The sequence below is a fragment of the Falco punctatus genome (assembly GCF_963210335.1).
Source record: "Falco punctatus genome assembly, chromosome: Z".
Lineage (NCBI taxonomy): Eukaryota > Metazoa > Chordata > Aves > Falconiformes > Falconidae > Falco > Falco punctatus.
This window is the reverse complement of record NC_137586.1, coordinates 11,458,571-11,476,446: the sequence shown is the minus strand read 5'-3', so window position 1 is coordinate 11,476,446 and position 17,876 is coordinate 11,458,571. Positions and strand designations below refer to the sequence as shown.

The following is a 17,876-nucleotide window of genomic DNA, read 5'->3' as shown; positions in this document are numbered from 1 at the left end:
CTTGTTGCTAATGAAGCTTTCAGTGTTCCAAGCTTCGGACAGTTTATCTAAAGTACTTAATGGTGGTGGTGCTGCTGCTGACAGCCTGCAAAGCTCTGTGAGCATGGGAAAAGCTAGCACTGCCTGGCATGCCTGGCTGACTGGGAGCCTGAACCAACAGAAAAGCTGTACCAGTTGCTGAACTGGCCAGTGGAGCCAAGCTGAGATCTCTGAGGGAATCGTGATCTGTCTGGAACAATTTTTCTAGGTGACAGCATGAAGTTTTTGCACTTGAGCAAGGGTGTCTAAGGAGACAAGTATAACAAATATATTGTATTTTAGAAATGCACAAATGCGAATATAGCCTGTGCCACTGACCAAATACCAGCCTGATACAGCATCACCAGACCATGCCAATGCAAGCTTAAGCCTGGGCTTCACGTCTTCTCAGAAAATGAAGGTAAACCTTTAAGGAAAACTCTGCAATCATTGCATAGGTCAAACATTTCTGCGCAGATCTCTATTCCAGATGTTAAAGCAAAGCTATATTTAGCAGCTGCAATTCAAAGGGCCTGAGATAAGGCAAAGAGCAGCAGGTGAGCTCCAGCCAGCCAGCTAAGTGCTGCACACCCTGAGCACAGCGCAGCCCTAGCATGGTGCTCCCTGCCACTCACTGCGGTGTTCAGGACCCCCTCTGTGCCCACTTTGCTTGGAAGAGATCCTTTTTCTATTCACACATGTAAATCCAATCACTTCTGCTCACCAGAACAAATGTTTTGGCAACACCTGTCCCCAAAATTTCGTCTGTTCATGGACCTAAACCATTTGATGTCACAACCTAAAGCTTTCTCAACCCAGATGATCAATCTCACTTTCCATCCCTAACTGACCTCAGCCTATCATTTTTGACATGTCTTCCATGTTTTAGAAGTACTGTTATGTCTTACAAAACCCTCCTGACTAGGACTGAGAGCTCCCCATAAGTTGATGGGAGGAGTGAGACACGCTACTCACACAACCAGAGGTAAAGACCTCAGACTTCCTAGAGCACCAGGAGCCACAGATCTGATAATCACTGCCTGCTGGCAGTACAAGGATGCAAAAGGTTGGCTGGTGTTAATCATCATATGGCTATACTGCTGAACTCTGGATTTTGCTGTATTTGCCAAATGTTTTAGAAAAACTATCCGCAGCTACCAAACCTCTCCCAGCTGTGTACTCAATTGACAAGGCATATAATTTCAGCAGAGGGAAAAAAAGGATGTTTATGTTTGTGGGGGAGCAGAGAAGAGAGGGTGGTTGTAAGCTTTCTTTCACCAGTAATAACATAAAACTAACAATAGAGTTAAGATTCACGTCTCATAAACAAAAGCATGAAACTTCCTTCAGCTCTGACACATGGCCTTTGTTAATTACTGTGATTCTTTAATCACTGGTTTCTGGTGTGACCACAGCATGACAAAAAGACTGCAGCCACACACTATTTTGGCATGGAGGGCATCTTTAATTCCTTCAGATTCTCAGTGCATTTGATTAGGACTGCATCAATTGAACATTTTCACTCAGCAGCAAATTTCAGTTACCATCGTGGCCAGCACAAATACCGTTACAGGATCACCATTCCCATAAAACCTTGTCTTTTAGGGCAGACATGGGCAATAACTTTGCCATATCCCTTTGTACCAATTAGCCCTCCAGCATGTCACTACCATCGTGCAGATTTAGCATAACTGCTTACTTAGCTAAAGCCCAGGAGTTACGAATCCTTCCCAAGCTGACCTGATCCCAATGCCATTTGAGAATGTCTCAGTATTCAATGGGCACACACACGTGGCATTAAGGGCTTGACACACCCCTATTACACTAAACTGTACCTTTTATTTTCGTAATATTGCAAATATCTTCCTTTGCTGCTTTGTTATTGACTCACACCACCTAATCATCATACTTCTTTAGTTAGCAAGCCACTCTCATGCTGGCTATAGTTTCTACATGTACCTGCTTGCCCACATCCCCATTTGTGCCAGTACACCTTCACACTTCCAAGTGTTTCTGTCTGAGAATTCACTGACCATCAGCTGCAAGTGTGAAAACAAATCCAAGCAAACAATGGTGGAGATGTCCTTTTCAGTGGTGCTTCAGCTACTGCTTCCAGTTGTGTAAGTTATCCCAACTTCTACAGACAGTTGTGGTTTCTTGGCTGACCTTAGCTCTGCCTGCCTTTCAGTCTCTTGACTTTTTCCTTGGGTATTTTTGACTTTCAATCCTACCTGTAGGGTCCAACATCTTTGCATCTGTTTCCATCAATGATCTCCCTCAGGGTATTTTTTTTCCTAGGTTCCAGAAGTAATCAAAATTCATGTGCCTGTTCAGTTTTCTCTAAGTATTTCTCTATTTTTTAAATCTGAGATTCAGTTTCCCTTTCAAAATTCTAATGATGGGTCTTCAACCTCATATCACTCACAAACACTGCTATGGTTTTAATTTCCCTTCGCACTTTCTTAGAAAAAATGATCTCTCTCGCGTTTCATTTTTGTGTGGCATGAAGTACTTCTCAAATTTTGGTAAGCCACTTTCACAGCCTCCTATTCCTGGATTAATTGAAAACCCATAAAACACGTAAAAGCTTTCTATAGTCAGAAAAAAAAAGCACTTTCCCATTTGCCTTAATTTTCCCTAGCACCCACTACTTTCAGAGGCAAAGTGAGGCACTTCTTCAATCTCTTCAAGTTACCTTCCACTTTCCATGTCATCCCTTCTGGATTTTTCTTTTCTTCCATTTCCCCTCAAATATTTTGGGTTGGTTTTGTTTCGTTTCTGTTTACTCCAGGTACCCTGCACTGTTCAGCAATCAACCAGGGACTGTAGTATTTGAGTAATCGTGCGTGCCCAGCTTCTCTGCTTAACAGGACATATATTACTTCCCCGTGTTTCCAGACCCTATAGCAAAAACTATTTAAAGCTCAAATTCCCAGTTCCTCATTTATGAGGATTTGGGGATGTAAGATACAAATAAATTATACCTTCTCACCATAGAAAGGTTTTGTACTTACAGTACTGTCTAGTTACATCTTAAAATTGTGCAGCTATGATCCACCTGCTTTACGGCTACTGACAGTTTAATCGTGGACTTTTAGCACTTTAATATCCACAGCAAGAAGCTACTTCTTGCTGTGGGTCTTGTATAGGGAAGGGATGCTTTTTCCCAAACCAAGCTCAACCTTATTTAAGAGAGGCTAGAGGCAGATTTGTGTTGAGAACACGACTGCAAAGCTCCTCCTGCCTGAGGGGCAGGTTGCAATGAGCCACGGCACATGGTACTTGCAATGGCTGCAGCCTAATCCAAAACCATGGTTTGCTAAGGGCTGTACTGAAAACTGGAGGTGGAGGGAGGTACTTCCCACCACCACAGGGACGAGTAGCAAAATGAGAAAAGACATGGCATGACTTGCATGAATGGAGAGCAGATGTTGCAGATGGAAAACATGCTTAGTTCCTTGGCCCCGTTTCTCTGGATGTAGCTACATGATACATCAGATTCAATGATAAATATGAATTAGAAAATACTTGATGCTTCTGCTTCCATCACGTTGTTCCCAGGCTCTGTGAAATTATCCATGTTAAATACAATATTTTTTGGACGGGTTATTTGAATGCACATAGTGGGGTATAGCTCAGCACAGACCAAAATTCCTGCCCAAGCAGTGGTTGTAGCAGAACTGAGGGGGCAGTGAATACTGATGTAATACTAAAAACAAGCACCCAGAGTCAGGAGAACAAGATTTCTGCAGTCAGTTTTGCCACCAAACATAGTGTGGCATGCATACACCCTAAAAAGCTTAAATAGCCTTGTCCAGGTAAAAATTCAGAAACCATACTGTGCCTTCACTCACCCGCTTTCCACGTTAGATCAGGTTTTGCACATGAGCAAGATTTATAAATTATTTTTTTAAATCTCTGTTCAGCTGTACCAATCACAAATACCCACAGGTCTTAGAACTAGCTTTTTAAAATTATTTATTTTTTTTATTTTTAACTAAAGTACTAAATATCCAACCAATAGAAAGCAAATCCCAAGCACTGGGCATCATGACAGACACGGTTCAAGACTGTCTGTGCTGCCTAGAGCTCGTGGTGGAGTAATGATGTGAAGTATCACGAGATGAAGCGAATCTAAGTCTCTAAATTTTGAACATGTATCACTTTAAACTGGATTTGGAGGCACAACTGGGAAAATGTGAAGGGTTTAAATACATTATGTCCTAAAACTCCCTGTTTTCTCCATGCCTTAGTTGCATACCTGCTAAGGGGAGTGCATATATTGGGTGCTAAAGCAGGAGGGTTGTGTTCACTCCCAGATATCACAGACAAGGGCATCGCAGCTGGTGCAATGTTTGCTCATGCTCTGGCAACAGCTATGTAAATGCCTGGCACACCTGGCATGGACTGACCTTCTAATGTGCCATGCAAAGGCACATTTGCAAAGGGACCCCTTTAAACTTATGGTGTATTAACTGTTTCAGTCAAGTTGCTCAAATTCTGGTTCCAAAGAATACAATGCATTTGCTTTCCCCTATCAAAAGCAAACAAGAAAATTTCAGCCATTAGAAATAATTAGTACTAATAATCTTATAACACTGAAATACATTAATACTTGTGCTTCTCCACCCCTCCTTACATCTTCTCATGTTTGAACACCTCAAAAGCAAAACAGGGAGTAGCATGTGTTGCACCACTCCCTGCTTTGCAAGTGGGAAATACAGAAAGCAAGCTGCAAGATGGACAACAGTAACATGTGCTTTTAGTCCCAGAATTACACTCTTTTGGGGCAGAAATCAGGCTTGTCTGAATTCACCCTGGAATAAATTTAAGAAGCCACAAATGATCGCTTTTGGGTTTACAAAAGGAGTGGTGACTCTGGTTTAAATCTCAGTGGAAAGAGTCTGAAAGCACCCCTGAAACCTTCCAGCTTTATAAATACCTGAAGAGGTATTCTGGATGAGGTGAGCTAGCCCTTCAGTGACTGGTGCCATTCCAAGCTATACATACAGAAACCCACGGAACTTTGTACTCCTACCCCTAGACTCCAATGTGCCAATGCAATTAGCTATAATTGCTGGGAAACAGACTCAGGCTGTTATCTGCCTCGTTTTAAAGTAATGACCCAATATCCTCCATCTGTCTTCATTAAAACACTTTTTAAACTGACACCAGGGTGGCCGTCAAAAATTTGCATTCAGGTAAGTTAGTTGCAGTGCTCAAGTTACCCATCAACACGGAGGCAGAGCCAGCTCCCCAGCAGCAATGCGGGCTGCAGGCTGCTCCCCCTGGAACAATGCAAACAATAGCAGCTTCCCCGGGCGGCTGTCTGCTGCTGCTGCTTGAAATCATGCACAGCTCAGCTCACTCCACCCAGGAGTCTATCAGCCCGCCCGCAGAAAGAAGCTGAAGCCCAAGCGCTTTGATTAAGCTTCGCAAAACTCTCGGGGTCTGAAAAAAAACCCCAATATCTGAGTTTTCTGACCCCAAAAACTGACGAGAAAGCAAGCAAGTGGAAGGAAAGCATTAACTCTTACCCTTGAAGGCTTGCAAAAGTCACAGCAACGAAGTTGCTGCCCTCCATAGCAGTCCTGCACACTCCTCTCTCCTCATTTACACGCAGCTTTATCCCCTCCCAGGACCAACAGCTTCGTCCGTGGTCGCAGCGCCACGACATTCGTCTAAGAAAGCGGAGCCTCTTTGCACTGCCGGACCGTCATTGCTGCTTCTCTCTGGGCCCCTTAAAATCCACCACTGACCCTCTCTGCCATGCAATGTCCTAGTAACTAAACTTACTTCAAGTTCCCTACTTCTTGCTTCAGTCACTGGGTTTGGCTCCTTGCCAAATCCTTCCTTTTTTTTTTTTTTTTTTTTTTTAATTCTGTTTCCTGTAGATAGGAAGAGTGTAGTAGCTCCCTTAAAAACAAAAGGCTTCAGGACAACAAGCTGCAACAAAGTAAAGCAGAAAAGCAGAGTGCCTAGGCTTGGAGAACCTCAGTTAATTCCAGAGGCAACTGCTGCTCGCCTTACCTACCTCCTGCTGACGTGGAAGCTTTCAAAAGGAAACCAAGCCAGTAAAAAAGTCCAACATATCAAGTTGCTTAAAAAAGGATGAACTGGGTAAGGGATCCATTTCCCAGCAGCAGGTCCTCGCTCTGCATCCGTAATGCTGGAGTTGGTCAGGACTCCTTAAACCCAGGAGACACTGTCCTGCAAGCTGATCCCAAGGCTCCACCTCACCCACTTTCCAATAGTTCTGAGTAGCAAAAACTCTGCAGAGAAAAACCTCATAGAGCACAGTTGCATAACTCAACCACAGAGCTTCCTCCAGCCAGCCAGAGAATTGCTTCAGCACCAAAACATCAGGGCTTGCTCATCCCAGAGAGCATGACCTCCCCTTGGCCTTGAGGACACTCGCCTGGCCTCACTGCTGTCAAGCCGACTCTCCTCACCAAACCTTCCCGACCTTCCCACTCATTCCCTATGTTCAACAAACAAAATGTTTGCTTTTTTTGTTGCCAGGTTATGGGACCCGTCACCATACATTGCCTTCCTATATGCCAGTCCCCTGGCATTTTACCTACCAGGTACGCTACAAGACTACAACTGGGCCAGCCATTACTTTAATCCACCTCCCGCTTCCCTAGACCTGTCAATTGCAATATTCTAAGATTGCCATTTTCTTTCCCTAAGTTGCACTGACAGTAACACCTGCCAGGAACGTGCCAACTTGTTGCAGACAGCAAGAGAAAGTTTCACATAAAAGATTTCTAGATGTATTTATCTCTGGCTTTCCCTCTATCTTCTGTGTTTTCCCACTGGATTTATGTGAACACTGTTAGAATTAATTTCAAACCTACCTACAAACACTTGAATGCATTAACCAGCTAGTTAATTATAGTAACATGAGAGTCAAGGCTTTGCCAAAGTTTACGTTCTAGAAGGTAAAAATGTTTAAAGTCCTGTCAAGTGAAAAGCTATGTAGGGCAGTAGATGCTGCAGTGTAGCAGTCCAGTGGTCATGAAGGTTGAAGTCTGGAGTGGCAATGAAGAGGACCCTATAGCACTATAAGCAATTTCTAAAGGAAGAACAAAGGCCTATGCCCCATTGCAATGACTCAAAGGTTGTTCTTCTGAGCTACCTTACCTACCTATCTGAGGCAACGTTCACTGAAATGGCTTCCTAATTCCAACACAAATTATCCACACAAACAGCCAACATGGGACATGGCATGCAGGACTGATCTCCTCAAAGCCCAGGTAATTTTCAGATGATTTTGAACAGAAAAGCATCTAACTCGAGAAGGAATTTCTCCATGCACTAGCTATTTCTCATGTTCTCGCCTCCTACACCCCATCTCAACAGCCACAAGTATCACGTTTTTTCCTGCAACCAAAAGTAAGTACAAGAATCTGGATTCATTTCGGTTCTTCTGTATATTTGGAGAACGCCTTGTTCTTGCTTCATTCTGGAGTTTTCTTTCTTCTGCTTCCCCCCCCCCCCCCCCCCCCCCCCCCTGCTTTTAATATGGTAGCTGATGACAATTCATTCTACACTACTCCCACTTTTTTTGCTGCTTTCTTTATACTTGCTTACAACTTTGACCTCAGTGACAGTCATTTTTTTCCTTTCTAGAGTTAGGTTCATGTTCTTCCTGTGACATGAGAGTGGACCCAACCATAAGATCAGCTGGCCTGGGGTCTTGTTTAGATCTTAAAATAACTAAAACTGGGTAGGCTGTTTTGTTAATGATTTTTCTTGGCACTGAAATCCACCTTACATATATTAGTGATGACTTTTTCCCTGAGCGATGCTTTCTCCATGGACTTCAGTGAACCTGCCCATGTAGGGAAGCTCAGCACATGTGGAAGCACCCAGAAGAGCAGGAGTGACTTAGCGTTACGAACCCAGCTCTAAGGTCTCTGGTCCTTGCCTTACACTTTGCTCCCTAAGTAGCATCTTTCCAATAATTACGCCATTCATATCCTTCTTCACAAATTTCTGAACACATCAGGGAGGGCTGCAGCCTGCAACGTCATGGTCTCAATTTTGGTGCCTGCATAAAGGGTGTACATGTAAACTGGGTGTCTGAGCTCCCACTGCAGCCAGCATGGTCTGGGCAGAGATTCAGCTGGCCAGCTGCAGCCAGGCAGCAGAGGGTTTGCTGTGACCCATAGTTGTGGGAAGAAGTTCAGTGTGTTGCCTTTCCAGTAAATGAGTGGTTTTCTTGGCCAGGCAGCTACCACCACACCATGGTGCTTCACCCTTCAGTACTCCACTTTCCCAACTGCCCACTAGTCACAGAGGGCTAGCTTAGAGTGGGATGGGTTGCAGTTCATGCCATTGAGACCTTCTCCTAGGACTGTATCTAGGAGAATGACTTCCAGTCGTTCAGCCTGTGTTGCATGTCAACTGTTGTCAAGATGCAAAACTGAAGACTTACTGACACTGATGTTTAAGGGTTGCCCTCAGCCCACCCTCCAGACCAGATTTGCTCTCCTTCCAAACAGCAAAACAGAGGACCCTCTTTGGAGCACACAGGATCTAAACATGCCTCATAACCTGGCAAGGCTTTGAATGGCTTAATAATATGCCCCCAAATAACTGGAAAGGATAACTAGGGCAAAGGAGAGAAACAGGAGAAAAACACACCCTGGAGTATCCCATAGTGTAGGCTTAAACTAAATACCAAACCTTGAGAGAAGCCCTCCCTATGTCAATACTATTTTTAAAATTACTGTCAACCTAGATGCTTCTCCAGCTATCCTATAAAGTTTGAAAGGAGCACTGATGATCTTTGCTTTCCCTTACTGACTTTTAACTGCAGTCTGCAACTCCTGAACTGCAAGGTTTGAAGCCTGACCTGCTCTGCCATGGCTGGTACCTCCCACTGCAAAGAAGTGGCCGTGGCTGATGGAGCCAAGCTGTGCTCCCTGCATACCCGGAACTGGCTCAATGTCCAGGGGTCATTTCCACGCAAACAACCTCATCTCCAGCTCCCAAAACAACACAAGTACATCACTTATATTAACCATGGGAGTCACAAGTCCAGAAAAGCCTTTCTACGTGGTGCTGGAGGGTTTTTTTCACAAACCTCCAAGAATCAGCCTTAGGTGACTGAATCTCCTCCCACAGCCTGTGCTTTCCTCATCCTAACTTTCTGCCCCTTTCCTGACTAGTTCTGGCCAGTGAGGCACAACATGTGTAGGGGACGATACTTCACTGTGAGGATCACCGACACATCTGTTGTTATGAGCACCTGCAATGGCTACAAGGGGTCAGATGGGCATCTTGTCCCGACTGCCCTTTATGTGAGAGATTTTCTGCATCTTCTTGCTGTTGAAAGTCAGAGTAGGATGCATAAGAAATACAGGACTGAAAGGAACAAACTGGGACATTGATGCCCACTCCTTGAATATCGGAGAGCTGTTTAAAAAATACAGTGTAGGTGGAACATCCAATTTGCAAATTGCTGTAGTCCAGGAAACACCAGCACAACCATAAAGTGAATAACAAAAGACCAAAGGTCCTAAAATGTACTGTATCGCAGGTGAGGAAAGATGAAGTTTACTGGCAGGATCCTTGATCCCTGCAAAGGATGTGTCAGGTGAAACTGTACAACTGGCAGCAGAAAGCACACCAGAAGACTGCAGAGAAAGGGAAAAAGAAATCCTACATTTTCCTGTCATCATGACCAGACTGTGGGAGGAAAATTAAATGGACATGGAAAGGCAATGTCACAAAGTCACCAGTTGCTCTAGGGCTGTCCTTGCCTGTTGCGAGCTACTCAGGGAAATTCACTTAACTTCTCCTGCAAAAAATTGATAAAAGTTGTAGAAAGCCAAAGTAACTCAGTTTGAAGAGATGCTCTGGATTCCCACTCGTGTGCCTCCACCCCTCTGGGTGCGATCTGAACTGAAGTGCACAGCTTTAGCACTGCACGTTCATACAGAAATGTTCCTGTACTTCAGTGGTTACTCCAGCAGCTGGGAGCTGACACAATGCTGCAAGGTATGTGCCAAATGAAAATGGTCATAAAATAGTTTCAGTGGGTGTGTTGCAGAATAACGTGACTCATACTGATCAGGATTCGGTGCAATGACACTTACCTGCAGTAGGGAAGGAAGGGTGCTTGGCTAAAAATTCCTTTTCTCCACTAGAGCCCCTTGCCCAGTACTGCAGGCCCTTAGCAAACAGTGATCAGCTGGAGAAAATCATAAGAAATCCATCAAGGTGCAACCTCTTGCCTTCATAAAGAAAGCAGCACCTTGCTCTGGTGACTATTGATCTCATGTTCCTGGCACCAACACCTGCAAATGTGATACCTCCTGATGTTTTAAAACAGAAATTAATGTAGAGTCTCTCAACCATCCCCTTTGCAGCCCACATATGGAGCAGAGCTGAAAACCTCTTGGTCAAAGAGCTTTCATCTGTGCTCAGCTTCTCAGATGACACTGAAGGGGAGACAAAGCTGAGCTCGATTCTGCAGGGAACGAGGCCCAAGATCATCTTGTTTCTGAGGTCCAGTTCACACCAGATTTGGGATTTTGTGTTTATGAACTCCCTTCTGGCCAAACATTTAATTGCTCTGGTACGGAAGGGGCTGTTGCAAGGGGGGAAAGTCTCATGGGTACCTGAAATGTTTGCTGTGATCCCATGAGAAAGCAGGTGATTTGATAAATGCAGAAGTCAGTGGGAGGTGGTGAAGATCCACCTGTCTCACGGTTACGATCTTGGACTATAAATCTGTGTCTCTTCATTTGCCTGTGATGCTGCATGTGCCTGACAAAAGCACAGGAATTAATCAGATGCTACAGCACACCCCAGATATGCCCACACCACTTATAGCACATATTTCCCAATCATCATCAGTGAACAAAGTGGAATCTCAGGGGTGGGGGTAGGGATGGGATGCTGAGAAGGGCTTGTTAAAAGCTAATCATGCCTAGGTGAATAGAAAAATCAATAGCTGAGGGCAAAGCAACATCCCAGCTTGTTAGAGCCTCCGACTAAAGTGCCCTTTGTAACACGGGTATTACACAAGATCTCCTGCTGTTATTTGCAAGGCAGGAGCTGACACAAACATGTGCTGTATCTGGTGACACTTCAAACGCTGTTGCATGCACACTCCTCAGATACACATCAAAAACCCCAGCTCATACCACTGAGGAATTAGGATACCCCTCAGTGGGACCCCATAATTGAACACACAGAGAAAATACAATCCATGCAGAGCCTGACAAAAAGCCTTGGTGTTTTACAGTCCTCCCAAGAGCTGTGCATATGGGAAAAATGGGCTGCACTCATAGGAGAAATGGCACTTTTGGCGCAATATAACGTCACCCAAAGGACGGTATAATGGCTATACAATGTTTAATCTCCTGTAGCCTCCCAGAGATGCTATAGTCCAGGTTGTGTTTAACCCATGTACACACTCCACTGCCATGAGAAAGCAAGCACTGGTGCCTAGCAGAGGTACTAGGAGAGCTCAGCAGGAAAAGGGGAACAGGGCTGCAATGGATCTGCTCCTCAGTTTTCCAGACGGTAATCACAGTGGACACTGAAGATCACTGTCCACCAAGCTGGATAGGTTGTTTCACATTGTGGCAATGAAGGCCTGTCCCCCATTGCACAGTTTTCTGCACTAAGCTTGGGGGAAGATCCCCAGATCTGCAGGGAGCAGACAACTTCTGCATTCCCTACAGCATCACCCAAGAGATCTGGAATTTATTCCTTTAAGCCTCTCGTGGTTTCCATTATATATTGCTCTGACAGTCAATTATCCTTCACATGAGGAACTCAGTGGCATTCTAAGAGGATTCCTTTAAATATCATGTCACATCCATTATGCTCATAAACATCTTAACCATAATTCCAAATTAAATACACTACGTGCACATATAACTGTACTATCTCTTTTCCAGGTTACAATTACATCTAGCCTGCCAGGAAAAGTATGATGTTCCAATGATATTTTGTATATTTTATAGTAGTGTTTTCTATGTTAGGTCCTCATTATATTACTATAGCTTTTGCTGGCTAGATGGTGGTAAGGTGGCCCACTTCAGAGAGGTCAGGGGGAGCTCAGGGGTGACCTACTGATGTTCACTTTAGGGATGGGCAGCAGCACCAGTATTCCATCGGGGCATGGTCCCAAAAGCAGGCAGGAGCACATAGGAGTGTATTATTCTAGCACTGATGAATGGGACTGGGTGGCTTCTTGACCTGTCATAACTCAAGTTCTGTGAGCTCTGAGAATAAGAAAACCTCTGCCTGGTGGCAAAGGATGGAGTCAGAAAAGAAACATCAAAACCAAACAACCCAGCCATCTTATGAAACAAGGCCCAGGGAGTCTAATGTATTGAGAAGAGAGAATCTGGCTCCCCTCTGAAACATCGGATTTTAGCTAATTAACTAAAGATCTAAAATGTCTGTGCTAATACAACGTGGCAGAAATAGGCACAAAACCATTTATTTCCCTGGAGATTTCCCCAAGGAAACTGCATTTTTATCAACAGTTTGCACTCAATTGCAGCATCACCTTGGCAGTAAATAAACTGTATGTCACCATGGCTGCACCAGTATGGCCACAGCACAGCCATTGCAGGTCCTGGAAATGTCAGCCTTTGCTTTTATTTGGTGCCAGTTAATTTTATGTTAGATTTTTCCTTTATCTGTTCTCCAGGTGTTTGATAGAAAAGCATGTTTCTCTGCACTTACATGGCTGAGAACAAACCCCTGTATTATTCCCATCTCCACGCACATGGACAGTCAGTGTTTAAAGCAGTGAATTCCCATTAACTCAAATTGAAGTTATGCACACAAATACCCTGCAGCTGTATGAAAGAGAGGAATAAACTGATGGTTGCACAGGGCCTTCATGATGTGATGGCAGATTAAGGAGGGAATGTTATTCTCCCAAAAATTTAGGAGAACCTGAAGGGGCGGAAGGCAACAGCAGCTAAGTCAATGAGAAATACCCAGAGCAGTGCTTACAGCTACAAGGATGCTAGGGATACAGCTCTTATTTGACGTTAATTGTTGCCGTTTCTCCTGTTGGGGTGTACTACAGAAGATCCCTTTAAAAACAAGGACGTATATGGAAAGGGAGGCAGGTATTTAAGTTAAACACCCTATTCCCAGCGTTTCAATTTGTCATACCATGCTTGTTTTTCATGTGCTGCTTGCAGGGTAAAATTAGTTGTGGGCCCCATAAGAAGAGTCAGCATTTGCTCTTTCTGACAAAGTGATCAAGGTTTTGCCAGTGTATCTCCAGAAGGCAATGACACACAGCCTGAAGCTAGGAATGTGCTAATGAAAGCACACAACAGAAAAATTCATCAAAGACTCTGAGAGACTAAAGGGAATTAAGTAAGGTTTCAGCAATACTGTGTGGTACCAAATTCCTAGTCAGGAGAAACAAAGAAAGAAGTTTTCTTGAAAAGAAAGTAAAAAAAAAAAAAACCCAAACAAAAAAAACACAACCAAAACACAAACCCCATGGCTCTCTAGCTTGGTATGGCACAGAAAGAAACCCTCAACCTTTTTTTGGTGCCTCCTCTCCCCAGGGAGATAATCTTCAGGTAATGACAGGACATCCCAGCTTAAAAGAATAGAAAGGCAGGTGGAAGCTACATGAGGCTTAGTGCAGCCAATAAGAAACTGTACTCTTAAGCGTATCTTTCAGGGTGTGTTTTGTTATTTTAGGTTCTTTTTGTGTGCTGTATCCTATTATTTCCAAATCTGCGTTTTAAACTTTTGTGTAGACTTGAATCAATTTGTCAATTTGGCAAATGACAAAGCACTCTTCATCCGGGATGTGGCACATCTCAAAACCAGAGCTCTGCAATGCTCTGCCTACCTCCCAGTTCCGCATTAGGCTACTGGTACCACAAGCATACAGCTGCCTGTGTGACTACTCAGGCTAGTTTGACAGGGCTTTTTTTGCAGGGCTAGTGTGAAGAAGTGTCTTCTAAGGACTGTTAGCATCTGGTCAGGTTCCCTGGAATGAAGCAAAATACTAGAAAACACATGTAATCCCTAAAGATCTTTGCAAAGATGGTGTAATCAGAACAGAATAAAATTCTTGCCTCAGTAAATGAAAGTCATAATTTTTCTTAGAAAAAGCAAGAGTGGATTAGCTTTGGGGCGAGCATGGCACAGAAATGTAAATGGTTCAGACAGAGGTCTGAGTGTTTCTTTGGATGCCATCTGCTGAACAGGTTATGTCTACCCAGAAAGTCATGGACGTGGTTTTTTTTTCCCTATAGATTGCTCTTTTGTCCATAGGAGAAAAAGTAGCATAAAACACAATGGGGTTAGGCAAAGGCAGTCTCCCAAGTGAGTTTGTGGAGCATATTTGGAAAGAACATATTTACACAACTCCAGGAAAAATGCTGAGAGGAAATCTTGTTTGTAAACAAATAAAGAAAAGTATATTTTAGCCTGGCCACCCCACCTGCAGCACAACTTTGCAGCAAGGGTTAACCATGAGGGAAACTGGTGACAGTCCAGAGAATTACGATCTCTGGCAGGCAGACAGCGTCAAAAGTAGTGTCTGGTGACCAGCTGTCTCTGGGAAAACTCCCTGGCACATGGTAAACTTGTGGGTCACACATCTATACCCTGAGACTCCCAAAAATGTTTGTGACATGAGGCAACCATGCCAGCGAGGCGTGAAATTTAAATAGACCAAAGTGTGTGTTGCTTCATTAATCAACACCTGGTGTGGTGTAAAGTTTTTGAATGAATGATATCTTGGAAGCTGGTTTCAATTTGCAGTTCATCTTGCAATTCTACAATTTTGATCAGGTTTTTGGTTCACATTTCTAGTCTTTGGTTTGTTTAGTGAAACAAGAAGGGGTGTCCATGGAGGCTCTTAGATCACTTGAAGGGGAAGACTCAAAGGAAGAAGGCAGGCACTTTAGGGAGCTGTGAAGGCTAGGCAGCAGAAGCAAAAGGATTCAAATGTGAAAAAAAGAAACTTTAGGAGCATACTAGGATGAAGTGAAACAGCCTTAGAATCAGACCTAAACTGATAGAAAACCTCAGTGCAGTGCAGTGAGATAGAAAACATCAGTGCAGTGCTTGATTGATACAGTAGTAATGAAAAGCACTGGAAACCAGTGAGTTTAACGTATTTTCAGGTAGATGCCTGTGTTTGCTATGTGTGGAGTCTAGCTCCCTGTAAGGTACCTGGGAGGTCTAACACAGGCAGCGGAGGCACTGGCTGTTCTTGTGGCAGAAATAGCTGAAGAGGATGTTAATTTGAGTAGTCGTGGTTTACAGCCCCACAGACAAACACAAATCACCACGAATTTCAGTTTATGCCCATGTGACAATTCCTACAAACTACAGCAACTCAGGAGTAGAAACACATCTGTTTGCACAGCTTTGTTACGGGGGAGCAGCCTTCAGGAGATGTGCGCAGTAGTTCCACTCCAGCCATCCCCCCCCCAGCGCAGAGCCAGAGCCCTTGGACAGAAACACCCTGAGATGGCCACCCTTTCCCTCGAGTACACAAGGACACCACACCAAAGGTGGGGTTGGGGGGGTCTAGAAAAGAACAGCAGGGAGATAAATCCTAATTGGAATGCAAGACAGCACTCTGTTGCAACCAAGCATAAATTAATCAAAACCATTGTTCTCACTCCCTTCACACCTGTATCAATATCTTTTGTACCGTTGTAAAGCCAAAGCTGTAGATTTAAGATGGAAAAGTAAACTAGATCTTGTTTGTCCAAGAAGTGAAATGGCAGGTGGGGAAAGCGTATTCCCAACAAGAACGTAAATTGCACAGAACAGCTCTTATCAAAGGGAAGGGGAAGGAAAGTGAAGGTCTTAATGTTAAACTAGTAGGAAATCCAGACTGGCACTGAAATTGCAACCTGTGGTAGCTGCAAGTCCCAGTAAACTCAGGCTCACATGAACAATGGAGTAGGAAGGAAGCAATGGATGAAAGAATAACGCTGAATAACCTATGGAGGTGGGCAGGGAGCTGCACAGGCCCCTGCAGTGAGTCAGGGAAAGGGAAAAGGAGCCTGGCTTATCTACAGATCATAGTTATTGGCCCTGTCTACAGGTCAAGCACCCGGCTTTGACCTTACATCTACCATAGTGTTGCCTAACCCTCGGTCTAGGCATCTCACGCTGCCGCCCATCACTGGAGCATGTAGGGAAAAGTGAAGTCTTTAACAGACTGTGATCTACCTACATGCCTCATTTCGGTGCTCCTGCTTAGGGTATGGCATTGGAAGCACTAGTAAAACCCCCTAATTCAACCTTTGAGATGTGAAAAACAGTTTTTTAAAGACATAAATTTATCTAAATATATACATAGCTATGGACAGTAGAGCAGAACTCAGCTCTTTGAGCTTTCCTTCTATATGAGTGTTGGAGACTCAGGTGGCTTTTTGTCTCACCTCTGTATCAGTTTACACGGACACAAGAACCTAATCCTGCTCCTCCTGGAGCCAATGCTGAGCCCATGCAAATACGTATGGGTCCTAAACTGGACGTATGAGTGTGAGGGACTGGATGTCTACCCAGACTAAGCACTGCTGCGCTGAGCACATGTGAAGGTGGGTCACCAGCTAACACAGAGTGGTCCCTCTAAGGCAGACAACCAACTAGCTGGTCTTACCCTGGGGATCTGTCTTGTCTGGTGGTGATGAACTATACCCAGTTAAACTGGAAGCAGGTGTCCAGGCTGACTTGAAGAGAGTCATGCTGCCAGCAAATAGTATGATTCACTTTGCTATCAGCAAATATTTCACTATTCACTAATAGTGAAATATTCACTATTTCACTGTTCCCTTCCTTCCAGTTAGTCTTTTGCTTAAGCAAAATAGTGACTTTCAGTAATGCTAAACTATGTGCAGGTCATGAATAAGCTAACGGAACCAAAGCTGAAGTGCAATAAGTGATATATTTGGCTAAATAGAGATCCACAGAGAGTTTTTATTGCTAAGAAAAATAAGTTATTATCTTGAAAGAAAGTAAACAGTTCTCTAATGCCAGCTGCAGTGTTCCTTTCCCCTGATGGTTTGCAACCAACACTGAGAGATAACACAGTGCCTCTATCGCCAATACTATGACCTTAACCTTTCCTTTCAATACTGTTTTGAACTAATTTATTATTTGCAGAGGTATATGTCAAGGCTAGTGCAGCAAATTCACTTTAGCTAAACCAAAAAGTTTTCTTCCCTCCATGGCGTCACTTAGGAAATCTCCTGCTGATTTCTGTGGGACATTTGCCTGTATCAAGATACCTGAATAATCATGTCTTCATGATCAAAGAGCGAAGACCAATGATTTGTTGAGAAAATCCTCCTTCAATACATGCTAAAGCGTCTTAGTCCTGGGTTGACAGTCAAACTGGTGACAGATATGGGGGAATATTGGAAGATTTCTTATGTCAGATGAGCAAGGATTTGGGCAGGAAGGAGTTGTTTTTCTCTGCAGTACAGAAGTTACTTTGGATGTGCTCCAACATGTCAGTTCTCCACTTTCATAAAGTCTTTGGGCATCCATGAGATGGCATCAACTCTGCAGTGTGTCACATACTAGTTTAAAGAAACAAAAATAACTACACTAAGAAAGGCATATGCAGGTGAAACCTGATGGTGTGATTTCTATATAAGACTCATAAGCAAGGGGTTGAAATGCTCCATCCTAGTCTCACACACCCCAGTTTTAAAGGCAGTGAGACCATTTATCACGTAGTACACAACAGTCCAGAGAGCAACACTCATTAACTGGCCCATTTACCAGTTTGAGCTGGAGCACACCTCCTCCAGAGAAACTCAGTTATGGTGCAAACCCCTTTATGATGGAAGCAGAACGTTCCTGTGTTTCAT

General features: G+C 43.9%; 1 protein-coding gene across 2 annotated transcripts in view; it reads right to left on the bottom strand.

Moving 5' to 3' along the window:
* The window catches only part of LOC308056296 (phospholipid-transporting ATPase ID-like), an 83,121-nt gene extending 68,060 nt beyond the window's left edge, over positions 1 to 15,061 (bottom strand). The window contains exon 1 of one of the 2 annotated variants that reach the window (XM_080371433.1): positions 6,053 to 15,061. The gene's annotated coding sequence lies outside the window, so the exon portion shown is untranslated. Of the gene's footprint in view, positions 1 to 5,555; positions 6,030 to 6,052 lie in introns of those variants that run through there. The other variant, XM_080371432.1, reaches the window with a different exon arrangement.
* Positions 15,062 to 17,876: the final 2,815 nt, after the last annotated feature.